The following is an 18433-nucleotide window of genomic DNA, read 5'->3' on the forward strand; positions in this document are numbered from 1 at the left end:
ACAATTGGGCCTAGGCTAGATCTAACTATAGGCCTAATGTCAGACCCAAGACTACTCTCAAAAGTTAAAAAAATTCCCTTACTTAAAGTTAGAATAAAGACGTCGACCTCTTAACTTATTGTTTTACTTTTAGATCTAGGACTAGAGTCTAGACTCTAGTCTAACGTTAGAGTGTTTGAGGGGAATCTATTCAATTTAGATTTTGACAAACATGAAAAGCAATGAATGGGACTGATACACAAAAAACTGCATATCACTCGGTTTGGGGTTGAAATGTTTTAGTAATTAACAAAAATAAAGAAAAACTTAATGAAAATTTCTTACCATATATGGGTGATGAATTATTTTCTTTCACTACAATAGTTGTAATTAGTTTCCATAAAATCCAAATTTTTAAGAAAAAACAACTTTAGTAAAATTTTTTCAACTTTGTTGCAATCATCCCTGCAGCAGTAATTTACCAAAAAGGTGCTAGTCTTGGTTAAAAGAGGGTTATTATTTCCAAAAATAATTTTAAACCCGGGTTTAACCCAGGTTTAGTTAAACCCGGCTATCAGAATACCAAAATAATTAAACTACACTTAGACCAGAGGTGAGGTTTAGAGGAGGTTTAGTTAAACCAGGGTTAACTTTAGACTAGGGTTAAATTAAACCTGCTATCAGAATACGGGCCTAGGAGTCTAAAAGGAGGTTTTAATTAACATATGAAATTGAAGTACATCTTTACTATATAATAGGAATGATTAATGACAATGGCATTGCATGGCATATCATACTGCAATCATCGCTAATCTGGCTTACTTACCGTAACATCAATGGGTCACTCATTGCATGGTCATAAGCAGCATCAACCTCCGCAATACATTGGGACAGTGATTTTCCGTTTCAAAAAATTGCCTTTTCCGTTTCAGAAAATCTCAAATTCCGTTTCAGCATGTCAGAAAACGGAAATTCCGTTTCCCCATAGACTTTGTACACACGGAAAAGTGACAATTCCGTTTACACATTTACATGCACACTCGCACTGGTCAAAATTTGTATCTGCTACTGTACCAACAACACAATAAAATCCGTTCTAATCGGATCTATGCGGGTGAATAAAATATTCTAACACACCCATTTTGCATGCATACATCCTCACCTTTCATATTATTAGCATTATTTCACGGTGAAATGATATTTCATCGATAATTTTGGGGTTTTTTGGACATCGTTATCATCAGTCATCGTCTTCTCCCAATCCGCCATCTTGGATTTTAAGACCACGATATCGTGCTGTTACATCTTCAAACGTAGAGGGCAGCAACACACAACTGTGTACATGTAGTTGAACGATACATGTGTGCATGTGAAGCCCAACCCGGCGCGGCCGGCCGGGTACGGGTACGGTGCGGGGTACAATCGAGTGTGCTGATGTCGAGTGCAGTCACGATGTGTGAATTATCATGATAGTAGCGAAGTGAGATCGTGTTTTCTGGGTTTTTTTTGGCCATTTAATATTCTCATTTTGTTGTGATTTTGGAGTAATTTCTGTTGCTATTCTGTGTATTTTGAGGGAAAATACGTTTTCCGTGATTTTCCGTTTGAAATGCCATTTTCCGTTTCAAAAGGCCCTTTCCGTGAATTCCGTCCGTTTTCCGGAATCGCGGAAAATCACTGTCCCTAAATACAACATCTGTTTCATGTGGCCGAAAAAAGGACTGATGGTGGACGGTGGCACTTCTCGATCTTATGTTTCCCATCCCACAGCCATCTCCACACAACTTGAGAATGTGGAATGTGCAGAGGAACAAGCTGGCATCAGGATATACTGAGCTGAGGGCCTTGCGTTCAGCTAGGCAATTATTAGTGATGAAGATTTGCGGTCCTCTATCTTCCTTGCCCAAAAAATGCATTCGTTGAAAAAACTGATTGTAGTAGCTTCAATCCGGCCTGTATTGTCTTTTGTGCCTCATTTGAGCATATCACTACTCCAATAGTAAGGCCCCCGGCAATGCTGTGTGTCAGCAGTTGAAAAACTCTGCAGTCATGGCGATCAACATTTCCTGTCATCAGAAATAAATGCATGTGTTTAGAATAGGAAAAAATTATCAGAAAGATGAGAAAATTATGTTTCTTGGATAAAGTGATTTAAATAATAAATACACTAATTGTAGAGCAATTCAGCTTTCACTTTATATGTATGATCACTTATTACTTCAGTATCTAAATATTTCTCGTCTTGGATTCATAATGATAAATCTTACAAAGTTAAGAAAGATATTACGAATGAAAAAATATATACAGGTCATTCTGTTGTATCACTCAAAATAAACAGAATGCAAGGGTAGTATGGTTTGTGTTGTGACTTTACTTCGGTTTCACTTTGCAAGTGTTATTCCTCAATCACGTCATGATTGAATATTTCCACATCTCCCCAGTCTACAAAATTCCAAATAAATTCAAAATAGTCCAAAATGATAGTCCAAAGAAGGATCTGGTTTTAGAGTTCACTGATAAGTCCCTTGAAAATATTCTTTCAATCTTAGTCAAGTTCTGTTTTAATTTCAATTTTAACTTTCCCAATATTACTGCCCAACTAAGAAAATCTTGTTTCATTTAATAGACAGTCTGTTGGGCGGTTTTACAAATCGTCCGGATCTTGTTTGCATTTCTGTCACAGCTCTTGTTGGGGAGGCACGTTGCTAAATCGGGCCAGTCTGCTGGGTAAGCTGCAGGGCATCTGGCTCAGCAGGATCATCAGGGCTTGTTGGTAGACTGGAAGACTCTGGCACTGTGGTCATCTTCGCTGGAAATCAGTGCCTTCCGATTGCGACATATTGTATCATGCTCTGTCTGGAGATGGTTGGATCTTGGTTGTGCTTTCTGGATGACAGTCCCATAGCGAGACTGATCACAGATCCAACCCAAATCCCCTGGGTGTAGCTCTGAAAGTTCACATGAGTCATGGTGCCTGTTGTAGGTCATCATCTGATCTGACCAGGGGCCCATTTCATAAAGAGTTGCTATCATAGCAAGTTGCTATCATAGCAACTCTGGTAGAATAGCAGCTTTTACTTGCTATGCTAGCAACTTGCTATGCTAGCAACTTTGCATTTCATAAAAGCACATTCGCTGGAAAGTCAGCTTGACTTTCCAGCTATTTATTTGAATAGTCATGTACGAGGCTGATTAGGGGGGAATCCCCTTTCTCTCCAGTTTTTTGTTTTCAATTCAAGTCATAAGTTTTGGTAGAAAGCACTGGCGGATCCGGGGGGGGGGGGGGGGGGGGGCACAGCCGGCCCATGCCCCCCCCCCACCTTTGAGAAGCAAAATTAGAAGAAGAAAAATTGAAAGAGTATATTATTATTTTTTTGCTTATTAATTTTTTCGGGAGCGAAATTATTATTTAGCAGCTGCAAACAGGGTCTGCAGCATAAGACTAGCAGTTGAAGCAGAGTGATGGCTCTATGGCGATAGTTTGCAATTCTAGAAGAGAATAAGAAGAAAATATCTATTTGTCACAGGATGGCATAGCATTGTTTCTCCATTGTGTAAGTTTTCAGAGAATTGATTTCATTTAGCCCTATGCCAGGGAAAAAATTATTTAAAAAAGGGGGAAAATTTATTATTATTGCCGGTCAAAATTTCACCTTCAACAAATTTTCTACCGTACAAGTTTAATTTCAGTCCCACACTTGACTATTTGTGTCGGTAATGCAAGGTTGTATCAACAACAAGTCAAGGCAGGCGGCGGCCCACTGCTGGTGCAGTGCTGTATGATCACCCTGAAGCAAGTAAATTTGTAGGCTCTAATTATGCATGAAACATCGAAAATGACCTTAAAAGATTATTTTTGTTCAAAATGGAAATGATTTTTAAGTTATCGGTTTCAACGGTGAATAACCATTCAGTAGGCCCCTAAATGCATTCAACAATGCCATGGCCACAACTTTTTTTTTTTAGAAAGTCAGAAACAGAAAAAAAAGCAATCACTTTTTTATCGCATACATTCGTAATTCCGAAGCTTCATTATTCCGAAGGTTCGTTAGTCCGAAAACGAAGTGAGGTTCGTAATTCCGAAGGTTCGTTAATCCGAAAACGAAATGGTTAACGAACGTTATTTCGTTTTCGGACTAACGAACCTTATTTCGTTTTCGGATTAACGAATCTTCGGAACAACGAACCTTATTTCGTTCTTGGATTAACGAACCTTCGGAACATCAAACCTTATTTCGTTTTCGGATTGTCGAACCTTCGGAATAACGCCACAAATGTTCGGATTAACGAACTCTTTTACGTTTTCAGATTAACGAACATCGAGGTATAGGCAATTTACGTGTTTCGGAATTACGGACCTTCGGAATTACGAAGTGTAACCTTTTTTATGGCCTAGGGCTTTTTTAATTTAGGCCTTGCATTAAACACTTCCACATAATAGATCTACCTTCCTCTATTTTTTCCCACAAGAAAAAAAATCCTTTAAATTTTTTTTTTTTTAAGTCTGTCTATAACTTGCCTCCCTTTTTTTCCCTTTGCCTGCCCTGGGAAAGACTGAAAAATTTGCTGTTTCGGAGGAATTTTTAGATTTTTTTTTTTTTTTGGGGTGGTAGGTAGAACAAAAAAAAAGAAACAGCATTTCTACTAGAAAGCATTACATTAATATTTTCTTTATTAGCATTATCACAGACATTGCTCTAAATATCTGTTCTCTTGTAAGAGCCCTTTGGGCATGCCTGAGCACAACGTACACCATTCTTAACAATGAAAAACCCTTTACAGTGTCAACTTGACGCTCCCCCATGACCAGCGTCAAATATTTAACCCTATTTGACGCTCCAGTAACCATACTTGTCGCTCCAGTAAAAAGTTGACGCTCCAGTCATTTTTATGAAATGCGCTGCAGCGTCAAATATTTAATTTGACGCTGCAGGTGAAAATTTGACGCTGTTTTGGGACTTGACGCTGACGCTGTACCTTTATGAAATAGGCCCCAGTACTCCTCCTCCCTCACAAGGTAACACAAGGACCTGGGTCTTCAATCTCTTGCCCATGAGAAGTTCCCAAGGAGCTAGCCCATTTTGGAGTAGAGACACTCGATAGCTGAGAAGGGCTAGGTGGATGTCATGGTTCTTTTTCAGCAATGCCTTGACAGTGCTAACTCCTCTTTCAGCTTTACCATTTGCTTGCGGGTACAACTGGTAGTATAGACAAATCCATTCTCTTCAGCAAGCTCTCTTAAGTTCTCATTGGCAAATTGGGGCCATTGTCTGATACTACAAGGTCCGGAATCCCATGGATTGCAAAGATCTCCTTCAGGGAATAAATTACTGCTGCTGTTGTCTGACCATGCAGTTATTTTACTTCAATCCACCTCAAGTAGAAGTCAACGACTATTAGGAATGTTTTCCCTTAGTGTTCGAACAAGTCCCATGGACATTCCCATGGCCATGAAGGAAAGGACGAGGGAATCAAAGGCTTGTGGACTTCTTATCGATGGATAGCACAGATTGTACTTTTTGAAATCAATTCTTCCAATGACTTTGATAGACCTGGCCACCACACTGATTCTCTTGATTGGACTGGATTGCATCACAAATGTCCCTTAGTCACCACTAACATCATGAAATTTACCAGAAATTGTTTTCATTAATATATTTGAAACAATCATGACCAAGTTTGGACCCCTCTCATGTAACTTGCCATATTTTCTGTAACTTAACAAGTCAAATTTTCAAAATTCTATTGCATTTTTCATTATTCCAATGTGATTGTAAAGAAAAGATTATTATAAGCAATATGATGATGATACAATACTGGTAATATTGCACTAATAGAAATCCGTTCCAGATTTCCAAAATGAAATGATCAACTTACCCAGAATAAAAGTTATAATTAACTACTGACATTTTCAATGCAGAAGATAGGATACAAGATTTGCCAGTACAGTTTTTCCATAATTCAATGCGACATTCATTGTTCATGAAATAGAATGCATTTGGCTTCAATACTTTTTGAAAGTGATTTGGTTTTAAACAATTTTGGAGTTCCTGAATGTTAACTCATTACAGTGAACAGGGTATACCAAATTGCTCTATAAATCAACAACATATGTAATCTCTAATTTTGTAACCCTAAAATCTGATTCTATTATTCTGTGAATGGAGTGGTATATTACAGACTCTCTCTTACTGATCAGATCATCGTCACTTCTTCATGCAATTTTGATCCGTCAATTGCAAGAATGAGAACGGAGCGAACGGTAGAAAAACGAGAAAAATAAAAACTTTGTGAAAGGGTGTGAAAAAAGAAGGAAAAGCAAGAAAATAAATACCTCTGCATAAAATCCATGGTAGCACATACTTCCTGGTGGTAGGCAATGCCGAAAATATGTGATGCAAAAATAATCCGCACCCCGGCAATGAAAGTTGGAATTGAATCATTAACAACGTGGCTATCATTTGTCAATTGTGGGTAACAATGTGCATGAAATTTTTATCTAATTTGATTTAGAAGATTTAGATGAAAAAAAAACAGTTTCTTTTCTTCATTTTCCACCTGCATTTATTACAACTTCATCTAAAAAAAGAGAGCCAATGGAGTATATTAGAGAGTCAAAAGGGGCCTAAGCTTTTGATCCTAGCAGAATCTTCGTCGGAGGCCAAATTCTCCGACGAAGATTCTGCTAGGATCGAAAGCTTAGGCCCCTTTTGACTCTCTAAAAAATATATTGATAAGACCTAAAACAAATAATTAAAATGTCACTAAAAAATCAACTCATTTTGTAAAGATGGATAAAATTGAGGTCGTCATGTCAGGAGGAAGGTTCAGCTAAATGTTGACCTCGTTGCCAGGTTACGACGATGCAGTGCACGTAAATGCATATACAGCGCGCAAAGTTGAATTTTTGTACAGTATTTGACCCGTAAAGTTTACAATTTTTGTTAGCATGCAGATTCATTCTGGCATGATACGTATGACGTCACGGCCTTATTTACAGACCTTTACTGTAAAAAGACGTATACGATAAATATTCGATGAGTTTTACAGCCGGTGAATTGTAAAATTTACAGAGATTTTTTACAGTGTACAAATTTTGCGACCATTCCGCCACACAATTTTTTTTTACTGTATCGCTCGCTGACTTTTTACTTTCAAGTCAACTGGTTCGTGTTTTCCGTGCTCTGAACCACGATCACAATAATTGCAATATAAACTCAATGGATTGTCAACAGGCATGCAAACCAGCATGGACCAGTAGCCAGGATATGATGTATTCACTTTCTCAGTAAATTACTCTCTGATAAATCAATGGTACCACATTAACATGACATCATCACCAATCAAAATATTGAATGCTTTCTGGTAATGATGAAATCTTCTCCTTTCTGGTGACTTGACACAAATTGCATAATAATTATTTGCATGTTCTGGGACATTTAATAATGCGGACAAGTTTTAAGAAAATCGATATGTTGCTGTCAGTATAAATTTAGCTACCCACTTGTGATGAGATTGGGAGGTCTTTAAATATATATGGAAATGCTGATTCAAAACAAAATTGTTTGCAACTAGGGATTCCCCTAATGAGTTCACAGGTTTCAGTCCATTTGAATTGGTATATGGTCATGAGGTTAGGAGCCCCCTAAAGCTTATCAAAGAGAGGTTTATGGTTCAGGATGATGATGTAAACCTTCTAGACTGTGTCAAAGTCTAGAGAAAGGCTCTCAAAAGCTTGTGATGTGGCTAAGGAACACTTGAAAGTGCCGCAGGGAAAAACGAAAGCTCAAGCTGACAAAAATGCAAAAGAGCAAAGTTTCAAGCCTGGAGACAAAGTGTTAGTATTGTTGCCTTTGCAAGGTGAGCCCCTGAAAGCTAGGTTTAGTGGTCCCTACATAGTCAAAAAGAAATTGAATGATGTCAACTATGTGATCAGTACCCCTGATCGAAGAAAGTCTCAAAGAGTGTCATGTAAACATGTTGAAAGAATACTTTGAGCGAGAGGCTTTTCAGCCAATAGGTGTAACACAGGTCAAAGAAGAAGAAAAGCATGTAGATGTACATGAAGATGAATGCTATGGAAAGATAGATAATGAATTGTCTTATACAGATGTATCGAAGAACGAAACATGTGTAAAGTTGTCTAACTCAGAGATGTTAGAAAATATGGATAAGGCATTAAAACACTGCCTGAAGATCAGAGAAATGATATATCTGGCCTGTTAAGAGAATATGAAAATGTGTGTAAAGACAAACCAGGGCATACGCCTTTAACTGTACATGATGTAGACGTAGGTGATGTAAGACCTATTAAACAGAATTCTTATAGGCTCAATCCAAGCAAGTTGGAAATGGTTAATAAGGAAATACAGTTTATGTTAGATAATGACATAATCGAACCGAGTCAGAGTAGTTGGAGTTCCCCTATTGTAATGGTTCCAAAGCCAGACGGCTCTCAGAGATTTTGCATTGATTACCGAAAGGTAAATGCAGTAACTAAGACTGACTCGTATCCAATTCCTAGGTTAGAAGAATGTATTGATAGAGTTGGAAATTCTGCCTATATCACAAAGGTAGACTTGCTTAAAGGATATTGGCAAGTGCCACTGACTGACCGAGCCAAAGAGATATCAGCCTATGTCACACCTGAAGGCTTATTTCAACGCAAAGTCATGCCTTTTGGAATGAAAAATGCACCAGCAACCTTCCAAAGGTTAACAAATCAAGTGATTGCTGGGCTTGACAATTGTGTCGTATACATAGAAGACATCCTAGTATACAGTGATACTTGGAATGATCATCTGGATCATTTGAGAGCACTGTTTGACAGGCTGGATAAAGCCAACCTAGTAGTGAATCTGATGAAGAGTGAATTCGCCAAGGCAAAGGTCACATATCTTGGTAATGTGGTTGTCAAGGGCAAGTGCTACCAAGAGAAGCCAAGATACAAGCTATCTTAGAGTTCCCAATTCCCACAACTAAGAAAGAATTGCTCAGATTCTTAGGTATGAGTGGCTTCTACAGGAAATTTGTTCCAAATTACAGTACAGTGGATAGTCCTCTGACAAACCTGAAGGCAAAAGTGAATTATGTTTGGTCTGACTAATGTCAGAGATCATTTGAGAAATTAAAGGCCATTTTGGTGAATGAGCCTGTTTTGGCAGCTCCAAACTTCACAAAGCCACTCAAAGTAGCTATTGATGCATGTGATGTTGGAGTAGGAGCAGTATTGCTCCAAGAAGATGAAGAAGGCATAAAAAACCAGTGTGCTACTTCTCCAAGAAACTCAATTGGTTTCAGAAGAGGTACTGAACTATTGAAAAAGAGGCCCTGAGTCTCGTACTTGCCCTTCAGCAGTTTGAGGTGTATTGAACCAATGGGGGAAATTACAGTCTATACAGACCACAATCCTCTTGTGTTTTTGGAGAAATTCATAACAAAGAACCAAAGACTGTACAGATTGAGCCTAATGCTCCAACCATTCCCTCTAAAAATTGTACACATAAAAGGAAAGAATAATGTTATTGCTGATGCTCTTTCAAGAGTATAAAAAGTGAAATTATTTATGTTTTTTGACCAAGTGTGTCATTAGAAGAAAATGTCTTTGATGTTCATTTATTTAAACATGTTTGTTAGTACTTTGTATACGATATTGTAAATGATTTATCAAGATGACTTTGAAAAGTTAAAGAAAAAAATAATCTTAAAGAAACCTTTACTACGGTAAAGCTTTCTTTTCCCCGGTGGGGGAGGTGTCATATATAAGAAGAATTGTAAGAGCAATTACATTCGTTTATTTAGGATATTCATAGCATAGAATGATTTTTTAAACATGTTCTTTAATAAGCCAAGGAATTTTGTTATTTCTGAATAGAGACTGCAACACAAGAGATTTCTGGCAGTAGTGAAAAGAACAATAGGATTAGCTATGCTGTTGACATTGTTAATTTCACTAAGGTCATTCAAGAGTCTTCTAAAATTAGACTGCTCTAGAAATTGGCAGAATGTTCTTTTTGTAGACTCAAGAGTTTCACACCAGACTTTATGTCTGAGCATAGACTATTTCCACCTGGAATACAACATTTATCTTCTGTGGAATTATTTGCACGCCATCAATGAACTGTTTGCAGTTACTTTGAAAGAGGAATTCTCAGTTCTCATCGAGATCATCAACCTGTTTTAATGAACGCTTTTCAACCCATGGATTGCTGAAATTGACTGTTAATCATCATCAACATCGTCTTCACGGACATTTCAACTCATTACAGTGACTCTTAGTATTCATCGTGCTTCAACATCGGTTTCATCATCGCCATCAATGTGAACTTTAATTTACGGAATCTTCGCCAACCCACTTGGATTTTTATTTGGAAATAACCTTAGATTGCACTTCTAACACTTTAAGAGATGTAAGATTATCGTTATTTTTTATTTGTTTGTGTATGGTTAATTATTTCCTGTAATTAAAAAAAAAAGGGAAATCAAATATTAAAACTAAAATTTTCATTATTAATTGTTGCAGTATCGTAACATTATGGAAAAACTTACATCGTGTAAACTGATATTCTTTCAAATAGGTAGGCGTGTAGCTTTGTTCTCAGCTTGGTTCTGCCAACCTTATGGTAGTCTGCAGATTTGTTATCCAAAGCTCCTTTCAAGTTGGGTGGCATTGGTGGAAGTTTGAATACAGCTGGCCAATGCTTTTGGTCTTGTGCCCCTTGCTCATCTCTAAAAAAAATTGATTACAGAAACCGACTGCAAGGTTCATAAAACGCACCAACAGAAAGTAGATCTACACTGTATCATGTTGTTATACTCTCAGTCTCGCGTTAGTAGTGAAAAAAGTACCGGTAGTATGGAAGTGGATCGTATTACCGAACACTTTTCATGAATTCAATCATATCAACCACATTATTCTCATAAAATTGACAAAATTTTCACCATTAATACACGATTACCTACAAAATATAAATATGTAAATTTTTTTCCAAATTTGATTTTCTTTTTTCAAGCGCTATTAGCTTCAATGGGACCACTCTTCACATGTGAAATATTTTGGTCACTTGAAAAAGGTATTATATTACCGAACGTGTGTTTTCTACGGGAAAATTTGAGAAAACAACAAAATCACTGATGAGCTATTTTGACATTATTTTATTATTTTTAGAATATTAAGACTTTGAAAATGCGTTTTGACCATTTTTCATCATCTTTCTATTCAAGTTCCCTTTGGGAGGATGTTGCAAACTTTTGAGCGTATGAAATTATTTTCTGACGTGTACAATGCGTGTGTGCGATAATACAAGGCTGGTCAGTAATACAATCACTCACTATACAAGGGTTTGTATGACAAGTTCAACACAGACGGGTATACCGTATGCACATTTGGAAATCAACAACCCTTAACACTTGAAGTGCTATCGGCGAACCAGTTCGCCGAGAAAACAATGGGACATATACCTTTCAATTCGAAAAATAAACATCACTGAATTTCCTTTCAAAGAAATTTTTCATAAAATGAATAGGCCTACATAGGGGATGCAAAAATGGGTTAAATCACTCGTCCTGATACCATTGCGATTTTTCCAGAAAATTATACATTTTTGAAAGGCTGTAAACATAAGAACAAAACAGCTCACCATCCAAAGTGTTCACATCAGATAGCACTACTGGGGTCAAAGACACATTTTATTTCCCATGTGGACCCCTAAAGCTTGGATTTATGTAAACCCAAAGGGTCCAAAACTAGCTCAAAATTTACTATTATTATTTTTTTTAATCACATTTTGCTGATTTATTTGAAGTAACTTGGTCATTGGACCTCAAGATTTCAGAGCCAACGCTAAAGTTGCTTAACATGCACTAGATGGTACTAATTGCACATTTCTGCAACAAAGGTATAATATCAACGAAATCACAGGAAGGTAAATATATGTTATCGACAGCATCTGAAGTGAACCCACTGAAACACATACTGCAAACAAGTCAGCATTACTGTTCTTTGGTTTTGGGTCACTTTTTCCTGTCAGTGTTTTAAATCGCTGTCTTGAGTGATAATTGTATGATAACTTGCCAAGGAGTTCAAATTATTATATTAAAAATATTTAAGCTTGTTAGATGTGGAAGTGTACTCAGATGCAGGAAACCCATAGGATAAAACAAGTACCAGCAGATACTAGCTGTTAGTATAGCTGATGGGTAGCTGCTTCGGAACTGGTGGCTATGTAACCGCTACCAGTGGCTATATAGCCGCTACCAAAATCACATGCAAATTAGTTGATAGCTGCTATGCAGGTCAAACTAGCAGCAAGGTAGCAGCTATGTTTATCATGCAGGTGGAATTAGCGGCTATGTAGCTAGCTAAATCACATGCAAATTAGTTGTAGCGGCTATATGTATATAGCAGCAGCTTAGGTAGTGGCTATTTCTCCTGCTAGTATACAAGCCGACTTTCCTGCTAGCTAGCACACGGTGCAAAATTTGGCAGAGTTGTAAGCTTATATTTTGAAGCTTTTAAATCCTGAAATACAATTACATTTAGTTCATGGTAATACAAGTAAGGGTTGTATAGTGCAATAGATGCCATACTACCCCTTACACCTGTCTGCATCCTAAGCTCCACCAAGTTATCACCACTTGTGATTGGTAGCGTGGTAGTCAGACGTCATCACATCTCGTCTTCAAATCCAGTGGTGATAGATCATCAATTGAAGTTGGTCACCATTGGAGATGATAGAGCAGTAGGTGCATGACCTATCATCGCTGGTGATTGACAACGTGAAACATCGTCATTGATGATAAAGTCTGTATGTATTATGGTCTTAGTAAGTTCACATCAGCAGTAGATAGGACATTATCCTACGAGGGGGAAAGTCGAGCGAAAATCAGACATTTCAAACTGAAATAGCTAAATTTCAGCAGATTTACAAAAGACATGTGTTACATTTAAGCATTTCTATCCTTCATATGTCAATGATAGGTAACATCAGCTTCGGAAAGTAGAGTAGGTTAAACTATTCATAAGGGGAAACCCCCAAAACAAATGCATTTCTCACCAAACATCAGCGGAGGTTAAATGCCAAGTATGTACCTCCACCTTTACACTTTTCGTTATTTAGATTTTTCTCTAAAGTTGACTCTTTCCTTTGTTTGACCTGCATAGCAGAGTGAGACTATACGCTTTATACATAACACTGAGAAATGCTCTATTTTCAGGCTTATGTGAGGTCACAAAAAGATACATAATTCTGTAACGGTACAACTAAATTTTTATAAATTTGGTGTTAAAAGATGTGCAAGTCTGTATAAAATAGAATCCTGAAGTGGTTTGGCATGTAATGCACTGGTTTCAATTTAACATTAAAAGTTAGCGAGGAGGGGGCCATTATACCTCATTAGCATTCAGAGGGTTCGAACAAGAGTGACCTTGTTTCAATACTTTTTAGAACATTTTAAGCCTTTTTGACAATGCCAGTGGAATAATTGGGCTAGTAAACATAAATCAACACCAGATTCAGCTCAATAGGCCTTCAAATAAGAAAACGAGGACTTTTTCCATTCTCAAGACTCAGCACTTTTAGGCCTTGCCCCTCAAAATCATTTTTGGCCCTCACTGTCCCATTTTTCAACAAATTTTTCTTAAAAATTGTGTCATATCGATCAGGACAACATTCTGCTTTAAATGATATATGTAAAACTTGATTCTGAAATATCACTCGTTTATAGCCCACCTCTTATGCCATTGGCATTCATATACTTGTGTGTCACCCTATATATACACAAAGAAGGAAGTCCCCCTAAATCAAATTGCTGTAACTTTTGAACGGAATAATTTTGAAATATATTTCGTAGGTAGTTTTCTACACACATTAAGCGACTCCTGGAGAAAAATGAGATTGGTCGGTTGAGTCATGCACAGGCTGGTCATGCATGAGTAATCAAAGATTAAATTAAAAATGACAATTTTTTAAAGTCACAAGAGTCATTTTTTAGATTGTGTAATTACAAAGTTGGGCAAAGGTTGTTTTTAGGTGAATTTTATGGTGTTAATGCTGTTTTACTATCTATCATTTAGCCACCTCACACAAAATTTTGATATCGTATGTTTATGGTTGAGTACAATGTTTTGTGACGTATCATCATCTAGGGGTTTATGGCAGTATCCCTTACAACTTGTTAAAACATGTTAAAATTGGAAAATGTTGGTGGCTCCCCCAATTACTTGGCCCATCCCCTTTTTTAAATTCTGGATCCACCACTGATTTGTCCATAAATTTCAACTGATCCTGAGAAGTTGTTAGGAAAAGAATACATTTATCCAGTATAAAGGGTATTCATTCCCAAGTTTTTGTCTCACCTGCATAGCAGAGTGAGATTATAAGCGCCACTTTTCCGACAGCGGCGTCAACACCAAATCTTAACCAAGGTTAAGATTTTGAAATGAGAGCATAACTTAGAAATTATATAGACCTAGTTCATGAAACGTGGCCATAAAGTTAATCCAGTATTACTGAACATCCTGCCTGAGTTTCAGGTCACATGACCAAGGTCAAAGGTCATTTAGGGTCAATGAACTTAGACCATGTTGGGGGAATCAACATCAAAATCTTAACCTAAGGTTAAGTTTTTGAAATGTCATCATAACTTAGAAAATATATGGACCTAGTGTATGCAACTTGGACATAAGGTTAATCCAGTATTACTGAACATCCTGCCTGAGTTTCAGGTCACATGACCAAGGTCAAAGGTCATTTAGGGTCAATGAACTTAGACCATGTTGGGGGAATCAACATCAAAATCTTAACCTAAGGTTAAGTTTTTGAAATGTCATCATAACTTAGAAAATATATGGACCTAGTGTATGCAACTTGGACATAAGGTTAATCAAGTATTACTGAACATCCTGCTTGAGTTTCACGTCACATGACCAATGTCAAAGGTCATTTCGGGTCAATGAACTTTGGCCAAATTGGGGATATCTGTTGAATCACCATCATAACTTTAAAAGTTTATGAATCTTATTCATAAAACTTGGACATAAGAGTAATCAAGTATCACTGAACATCCTGTGCAAGTTTCAGGTCACATGATCAAGGTCAAAGGTCATAAGGGTCAATTAATTTTTGCCAAATTGGTTTTTTGTTGTTGAAATACCATCATAACTTTGAAAGTTTATTGGTCTAGTTCATAAAACTTGGACATAAGAATAATCAAGTATCACTGAACATCCTGTGCGAATTTCAGGTCACATGACCAACGTCAATGGTCAATGAACTTTGGCCATAATGGGGTATCTGTTGAATTACCATCATAACTGAAAGTTTATGGATCTGATTAATGAAACTTGGACATAAGAGTAATCAATTATCTTTGAAGATCCCGTCTGAGTTTCAGGTCACATGACCAAAGTCAAAGGTCATTAAGGTCATTGAACTTTGGCCATTTTAGTGGTAATTATTAGATTGCTGTCATAACTTTCAAAGTTTATAGATATAGTGTATAAAATGTGGATATAAGAGTAATCAAGTATCACTGACTGTCAAGTTTAAGTTCACATGATCAAGGTCAAATGTCAATGAACGTAGTATTGTATCATTCTGTGAAGGGTGTTTTGTGAATGATTATAGTAGTTTTCAAAGTCAGCACTGCTGCTATATTGAATCGTGTGATGTAGGTGAGACCGCCAGAGGCATTCCACTTGTTTTGATAATGTCGTGCAGCTGTTGAAAAAACCTTAGCATGTTCCACATATCTTGAGGTTACATGGCTTTCTACTTCTACGCTCTTGTTCAAATGTGGGATTACTATCCCCTGCCATGCCTTTGTTTGTCTTATATACAGTATGCCCTCCTTTCTGAACATTTCTAGTCCTTTGAGGCATTCATTCTTTGGTAACTTAAGGACTCTCTGAACCTCTTCCAAGTTCTTATGTTTTGTTTTTATGTCTCTTGATAGCTTTGATTGATATTTGCCACAAAAGGTGCAAACCCTATAGTGGCATTTATACTTCTGTGGTTTCTTTTTCCATTTTGCTTGGTGACTTCACCTTCTGTTCTCTCATTCCAAGTTGAAAATGAGAATCTTCTTCCTCTGCCAGAGTGGAATGCTTATCTATGCATACCCTGGGTTGTTTCAGTGATTTCTTTGCAATTTTGCTTCCTGTTTTCCTTTCACATCCTCTCAAATCTGAATGGGAATCAGAAAGCTCGTCCCAAAAAGGGGCATGGTCGTCTTTGCTTACCTGGGGATGTTTCAGTGATTGCTTTTCAGATTCACATCCTAATTTTCCTTTCTGTCCTCGCAAACCAGGATGGGAATCTGAAAATTTGTTTTCAGAAATGGTGTGCTCATCCGTGCAATGTCTCCCCATTTTCTTTTCAAGGTTCCTTCCCAACCAGTGCTCCTTAGCTCATTTGGATTTTCTGGAGGTCTTATTCCTTCGTGTACATCAGTGCTGCTCAGCTCAAGAGGATTTTCTGGAGTTCTCATTTCTTCATGTACATCGGTGCTCCTCAGCTCATTTGGATTTTCCAGAGTTCTCATTTCTTCATGTACATCAGTGCTCCTCAGCTCATTTGGATTTTCTGGAGGTCTTATTGCTACATGTTCATCAGTGCTGCTAAGCTCAACAGGATTTTCTGGAGTTCTTATTCCTTCATGTACTTCCACACTAGGCATAAAATTGATCTGTTGTTCCTCTTCCTGCAGACCGTTTTCTGTGTCTTTCTTTTTTGCCCTCCAAGGGAGATCTCTTACTCCATAATCGTAGCGAATTTATTCCCCGCTTTTTTTATCTCTTTTAGCAAACAGACAGAGAAATGTTGACTTTTCATGCTTTATAGCTTTCATCTTTGCATTTTCTCCTTTTCCGACAGCGTCATTCGCAAGGCGACCCAGTCCAATAGAGTTAGTTGCATCAACACTGAAAAGTGAGGAATGAACATAAGTGTCACCAAGAAGTACTTGTACACTACACATTAACCACACTGTTAAAAGAAGCTGAAATATGCTGGAAATAGAAAATTCCCATGGTTATCATAAAATCTAATGAATTGTATATCAAATTAAAGAGAACGAGATGAATCTTCGACCAAGCGTGGTTGAACTTTATGCCTCCGCCACTACCAAATCAGAAATAAATGGCACTTCATGTTGATTCATTTTCATTTATACAATGACATCTTTGACCTTGACCTTTGACCTTGTGACCCCTAAATCTAATGAGAGCATTGCCCTTTCCATATGCATACATAAGTCAAGTTTGTTGAACCGTCAAATGGTTATTGAGTTATCACGAGAAAGAACCATTTCTATATACATAATGACCTCTATGACCTTTGACCTTGAGACCCCAAAATCTAATCAGATCATTGACCCTCCCATATGCATACCTGTGCCAAGTTTGAGGTTGATCTGTCGAATGGTTCTTAAGTTGTCGCAAGAACGAGCCATTTTTATGTGTTTTATTTAAATTACTGCTATGACCTTGACCTTTGACCTTGAGACCCCAAAATCTAATCAGATCATTGTCCCTCCCATATACATACCTGTGCCAAGTTTGAGGTTGATCTGTCAAATGGTTCTTAAGTTATCGCGAGAACGAGCCATTTTTATGTGTTTTATTACTGCTTTGACCTTGACCTTTGACCTTGAGACTCCAAAATCTAATCAGATCATTGTCCCTCCAATATGCATATACGAGCCAAGTTTGAAGTTGATCTGTGAAACGGTTCTTAAGTTATCGCGAGAACCAAAACGGGACAGACGGACGGACGGACGACCCGAAAACATAATGCCTCCTGCAACCACCTACATGTATGGTCAGGGGAGGCATAAAAGTAAAGCCTTCGTTTTGAATATAGCTGCAAGTTGTGATCAGCCATGTATGAATAATATTGACTCATCAAATGCAATAATGCATATTTCCAGACCTTTCTGTAATCATTGAAGCATAACTCGTAATCTGTTGATGATCATGGCTTGTTCACCCATTTGATATATGACATGCATATCCCTGAATTTGACACACGATAGTATTTCAATTTGTATTACTCAATTTGAAAACATTTTTTGATGCATGTCTCGTCATTGTTGTCTTATTGACTTTTTTACAGGGGATGCAATAAGATTTATAATTCATATTTCATTTCCTGAAAACATGAATAAAACCAACTGAAATGCTCAGAATTGGATATCAAATTAGAGGATATCATTTCGTCTTTTGCAGAAAATAAGGAAAAAGCCATGATCATTGAAGCATGAGTTATGCTTCAATGATCACAGCAATGTCAGAAAATAGGTTTTGGTGTGCATAATGGATCATATCTCTTCATGCATGAATGATCATGATTTTTAACTACACGAAATCAAAGGCTATTCTTTCTCTATAATTTGATATACAATTCAGTAATTATAAGACAAACAGTTTGTGACTTTTTTTTTTACTTGTAGCATG

At 37.3% G+C, this 18433-nt stretch overlaps 1 protein-coding gene across 1 annotated transcript in view; it reads right to left on the reverse strand.

Annotated features, from left to right (window-relative positions):
- LOC135153222 (uncharacterized) overlaps window positions 1-18433 on the reverse strand; it is a 1173865-nt gene that overhangs the window by 422343 nt on the left and 733089 nt on the right. The window lies entirely within an intron of this gene.

Source organism: Lytechinus pictus, chromosome 1 (genome assembly GCF_037042905.1).
Source record: "Lytechinus pictus isolate F3 Inbred chromosome 1, Lp3.0, whole genome shotgun sequence".
Classification (NCBI taxonomy): domain Eukaryota; kingdom Metazoa; phylum Echinodermata; class Echinoidea; order Temnopleuroida; family Toxopneustidae; genus Lytechinus; species Lytechinus pictus.